The following is a 5,863-nucleotide window of genomic DNA, read 5'->3' as shown; positions in this document are numbered from 1 at the left end:
CTCCCTGGAGCTGGGCCTTTGGTTGAGTTGGTGACTGGCTTTGTTTACACTCTAAGTACTGAGAGCTCCCAAGTCTTCTTGGGGCCTCTGTTGTGGGGGTGGGATCTCCCGCAGAAAACTTTTTTTAAAAAAGATTTACTTATGCATACAGAACTGGGGTACAAGCCAAGGGTGGTGAGAAGGTTCACCAGAGACAGAGTGGGGAGCAGAGTAGGTGGATAGACGAAGTACACTGCTAAGGAGAACAGCAGGCAGGTCAGGAGAGGTCTGGCGCGCCATGTGGGTCACCTCTGGGCCTGGGAATTGAACTCGCACCAAAGCAGCTGTGCTAGCTTGCAGTGCTGCATCCTAACCCATTGCGCCACCAGGGAGGGCCTGGTAGGCAGAAAACTTTTAAAGGAAGTAAATTTACTTAGAACAAGTGCATTGACTTGGAAACTGTTTTTGTGACATTTCTTTTCTTCTGAAGCTAGTTTTACAGATTAAATATAAAAATGCTAGCATTACTTGAAAGATTTTTCTTATAGAATCTTGCAAGATTAGTAAGGTTTCTCATAGCTTTTTATCCTATAGTCCATGTAGTAGATTATTTATGTCTTCATTGATAGTAGAAAACAAGCCAAGAGAGAACATGAGAATGATCAAATAATGAATTCAAATGAATTAAATGATCAGATATTTCAGGGTCTTAAAAATTGGCTTAACTTGAAAGACCACAAGGACCATTTCTAGAATAATCACCCACCCTCTTTGTTCTGGATTCTGTCTGTGGGTTTTATTCTTGTTTGTCTCTGGTTGTGCCCAGTTATTGACATGGTCTATATCACAGTGGAATGCTCCCCAAGTCACTAATTTCCATGTTGGTAACACCCCAAGGGCATCTGTGTTTTGATTTGGCCTTTACAGGGAAGGATTTCCAGAGAGTGGGTTTTGTAGCTCCTATGTTACCCTTATGTTTACTTGTAAGTAGGAATTAATATCAGTTCAAAAGTTTGCTTTGCAAAACCCCCAGGGAAGTATGCTGCCTGCAAATGGACTTCTGTCTGCCTCACACATGGCCTCAGATCATGAGGTTTCTCCCACCACCCATAGGAACTCTCCCTGCGGCTGGAAGAAACAGGGCTCCCAAGGGTGACTCTGACGTTGAAGAGCAGAATGGGGAATCTTGGTCAGTCTGGCTAAATGCTCCTGCTGCCAGCTGGCTAAATGCTCCTGCTGTCAGCTGGTGGTAGGGAGTCAGGTGTCTCCCCTATTGTTTGATCTTATCGTGTCAGCTGCCTGCTCTCCTGTGATCCATGAGCTGAGGAAGGGATGTTGCAATGGGCTGCGGCAGATGAGAAGTACAGGAAGGGATTGAGGACAGTTATTATGGAAAGAGAGTGAAGCTAGACTAAAAAAGAGATTCTTTTGGGACAGAAGAGAGCTTGGGTTGGGTAAAAGGACTATAAACTTGTATTATTTTAGAAAATGTTTTAAACAATTGCTGGAGAAGAACCTGAATTTGAGACAAGCTTTCATGTAAAGGGATTTATTCCCAGGGAAAATCTAATGTTGGGGGTGGGCGTGGGGAGGAAACACCATTTGGAAGGGAAGAAGGCAGCCTAGGGCAGAGCAAAATCTATGGAGAAAAATGCCTTTTCTGTATCTCCAGTAACAAATTGCCAAAATCAACAATGAAGATTTAACTCCTCTCAGAGTTCAAGTGGGTGGGTCAGGATTTCAGAAGTGTCTAGGCTGTGGTGCTGACTCCTGGTGAGAGCCTGGCTCCTTCTAGGATTCTTTGAACACCCTCAAGAGGTAGTGGGTGGCTCCAGGTACTTAATCCAACAGGCATAATTCATCCTTTTTATAACCTAGACCTTCTATTCTTTAGAAGGACTTTTATTCTTTAGAAGAGTCATTAAGACTGGTCTATATTTAAAGGAACTAAATGTAGGCTTTGGGAAGGGAGTAGACACATTTTTAAACTACTACCACATTTTGGGCCAATCCTGCAGGGAGGCTCCAATGATAATATAAGTTACCATCACCCCAATTCCACAGATAGGTTCCATTAGGGGCAAAGGAGCTGGGGGCATTTGCCTACCTCTGATTAAGGCTCTCTAAGGTATAAGGAGCATCAATTTCTAGGCTCTCTTTCTTGACAATGCAAACTGGGAGCCTGAGAGTAGCCCTTTGGCCAACAACACAGGTCTGACCACAGCTCTTACTTGAAGATGCAGCATACAAACATGGCCCAGGGACCAGAGCAGAGGGGGAACAATGCACTGATAAGGTCTGTGGTCACTGGAGAGCACTGTGTTTGGTTCACCATACTACACAGGGTCTAAGTTATGGAGTGGTTGTTCTCCCATATGTTAGTTCAAGGAGTAATCCAGTCCTATGGTTCCTTGGCCTCCAGTTGAGCCGTGTTTAGGGGATAAGCGGTACTTGTAGTTCTCCAAACTCCTTTTATGGGATCATCAGTTTTCAGGAATTCTGCTCTACCTTCCCCTTCTTTGTGATTACATCTCTAAGCAGAATTCACTGTTGTCTCAGAGAGCCTGGGAGCAGATGTTGGAAAAACTTAATGAAATCAAGTAACAAAATAGAGCTAGGCAGATGCTTGCCTGAAAGATCAGGGGAAGGAGATGGCTGGACACCAAGGGTTATTAATAACACACTGGACTTTGATGGGGTCTTTCATCTGAGCCTTGAAGAGCTACATAGCCATTTAAGTAATCCCGGGAGTTATTTTCTTGGATGGAATCTTTCAATCCAACAGGTCTTTTGAAAGTTTGGTGCTTTGAATCTTATACCCTTTCTGGATTGTTCTCAAGGGAAAATGGTTTTGATTTATAAATCATATGGAGATTTTTAGAAGTCAGGTATTTCTTAAAACAATAGATAGTACACTGCTTTTGGCATGATTATTTGAATTTCACATGTTTTCTTTTTCTTTATTCTCCATCTCAATACTCTCTTGATGAAATTATTTAAATCAGAACATTTCTGTTCACTAGGGAAAACATATCTAGAGATCCTGACTGAAATTCTAATAACTATTGGTTCTAGTCTTCTAACCATCTGTTAATCCTTTTATATCAGATGCCAAGTGGACAGTTGCACAGGTCTATTTTTTTTTTTTTTTGTTTTCTTCTTCTTCCGTGTACGACTAGAGATGGAATAGGGCTACAGCTGTGAGGTAGTTCCTCAGCAACAAGGAGAGAACTTGTATTTGGCTATTGACTAAGAACTGTGTCTGTAAGCCAAGTTGCTTTGAGACACTTCACCCAAGAAATAAAGCACAGGAGAGATACTCCTTGACAGGGAACCAGAAGCACGTCTCCCACCCAAGCCGATGCCTGCCTTAATTACAGTCAGCCAGGCACGCTACAACTGCATTTGACCTCCTGTTAGCATTTGAAGGCCCATGCAGAAGCACGAGATGCAATGAGGAAGAGACTTGGGCTGTATCTTATTAACTTGTCACATCTCTTCTCCCAAAGTGGACGAGGATGTGTTTTGGCTACTGAGTGGTCACTGATTGTTTCATCACCAAGTCCTGAACTGAAAAAAACTGCAGCATAACAAAGCCCAGAATCGAAAAAGAAAGTGTTCTGCTGCCAGGCCTGAAACCACAGCAAAGGACAAGTCTCTGTAGGGTCAGGCATTCACCTGCTGGCCTCTGCAGTACCTGCCATGCTGCCCCAGCGCTCAGCATGAGGAGTGTCCTGGGCCTCTGAGGCCTACAGAGTGGACCAACAAGGGATGTGTTTGCAGCTGTCAGGAGGCTGGTTGCTGCTGGGCTACAGATACTCTGGACTGGATGGGCTTTTCTGGCTGATGTTTTCTTTTTCTTTTTTTTTTTAAGTGGGGAAGGAGGAAGTTTTCCTTTTTCTGGCAGTTTCCAAGCACTTGGAATTACAGACTACTCCACTAGGTGGCAGCCGGGAGAGCACAGCCTCCCTCTCTCAGCGGAGCCTAGGTGTTATCAGACAGGGCAGCCCAGCATGGCCTCCTGCCCTTTTCCCGGTGTCCTGTTCTGTCTCTCACTTTTCTGAGAGATGATGATTCGGATGCTTGTGCTTTTGCAGACTGTTTCAGAAGTGGGGCCAGCTTCCAAATGACCTACTTGTTTAGAGGAATGTTTTCTGTTCAGCCTTATTTTGGAAAAAGGTAGGAATTTATACTTCCATTTGTAATGATGTCCCCTTTGTCTTATACTGTGTGGAAGCCTGTGGAAATGAATGTTTCCACCTTGAGGAAGGGCCTCTGCTTACCCCTTAGTGATATTTCTAGGGGGGATATCCCCTCTTGGGCGGATCCACCAGGTTCCACAGTATTTGCCTGGCAGCAAGAAGAGTGACCAGGAGAGTAGATGACAACTCCTGGCCCTTGAGGGATCAAATGTCTCCTCCGAGAGCCATGAGGGACCAAAATAAATACAAAAGTCCACGTTGTTTATATTCTTCAAAGTTTGCTCTAGGTTTCTGTTCCGCTGTCTTGTTGCCAGCTTGCTTCTGGAAGGGCTCGCAGCACAACCAAACATCAGTTGGTCAGCTTTGCTGCACAAGTTTAAAAAATCCAAATGTTGCTGATTTGCTAATTTATTCCTCACAGCTGTGCTTTTAAGCTCCCTTCACATGTCTCCATCTTCCCCACTCTCAACCTCCCTCTCCTCACCATGCTACCAAGCACACAGGCCTGTTTGCCTCATCTGTGTTCACTTCCCCCATTTCAACACCCACCCAGAAACTGTCTTCCCATCTGGTTTTGGTGACTCTTAAGAATGAATTCTTCTCTCTAAGATATTTTCCTGGTTCCCCTCCCTCTTTCTCTGACAGGTAGACATTTTTCAGTATTAGAACCTGCCCTCTGCCATGTCACCAAGATTGTCACGAACCTTGTAAATTCTGTCATGTTTTCTTTTTGGTCCATGTAAGATATCCACTTTCCCAGCCTAGTTGTCAAGCTCCAATACCACTTTGGACGTTTCCTACACCTTTCATATCATTGTCCCACAATCACCAAAAATTAGGTCCATCTAAAATCAAAGGTATCCCCTCCATGGATCAGAAAACAGTTAATAATGCATTTCTTGTGCCAATTGTAATTCTTCTTTCAATGACTTGAAAGCTTCAGGGATAGGTGTGTTTTTTCCATGTCCCCTCTCCCTCATTAGCAAATCCTTCAATCCCACCCCCCACTCCTTAATTTCTTCAATGTGGCAGCTCTGGTGTACTAGACAGAGTCTTCCACTTGGAACCAGAAGGGTGGTGCTAATCTGTTTTGTCTGTTGTGAGGCTTTGAACAAACACATTTTTTGCAACCCTACCCCAGTATCATAAAGCAATTCAATCATACCATTCAAAGGTGGTGGCCCTTTGGTGATCATAAAATCCAATCCACATTTATTTATTAATAAGAAAATGAAGTCCATGCAGTGAGTTATCCGAGGACTCTGATTTTGGACAGAAGACTATGTGTTTATTACCAGGCTGGGACTCTTTGGATCCACTGGGTCTTCAGGAAGTCCCTATTAAAACAGAAATGAGGTTTTAGAAGGAATAGCACATGAAGACATCACTGTTACTGAATACTAAGACCATCTCCCCCAACTCCCTAAATGTAACAACAGAAAGGTCAATTTAAGAGAATGAAGGAAAGGAATAGAGTTTAAGAGAGGCCATCTGAGAATCTGCATCAAGGTTATTGTTCTTTCTACGACAAAGTGCCCTGACCTCCTTGTGGGCATTCCTTGTATCTATTCTCCACCTTGGTTTGGGTCGTTATGAACTCCCCCACCACTGGGGTGACTGGCTTCACCCAGTCTTTATGCCCACTCTTCCAGGCCACTTGCTGATGGCTTGATTGGAGGAGG

The sequence above is a fragment of the Condylura cristata genome, unplaced genomic scaffold (genome assembly GCF_000260355.1).
Source record: "Condylura cristata isolate star-nosed mole 26May11 unplaced genomic scaffold, ConCri1.0 scaffold00001, whole genome shotgun sequence".
Taxonomy (NCBI): Eukaryota; Metazoa; Chordata; class Mammalia; order Eulipotyphla; family Talpidae; genus Condylura; species Condylura cristata.
The sequence above is the reverse complement of the archived record's forward strand: the minus strand, read 5'-3'. Positions refer to the sequence as shown.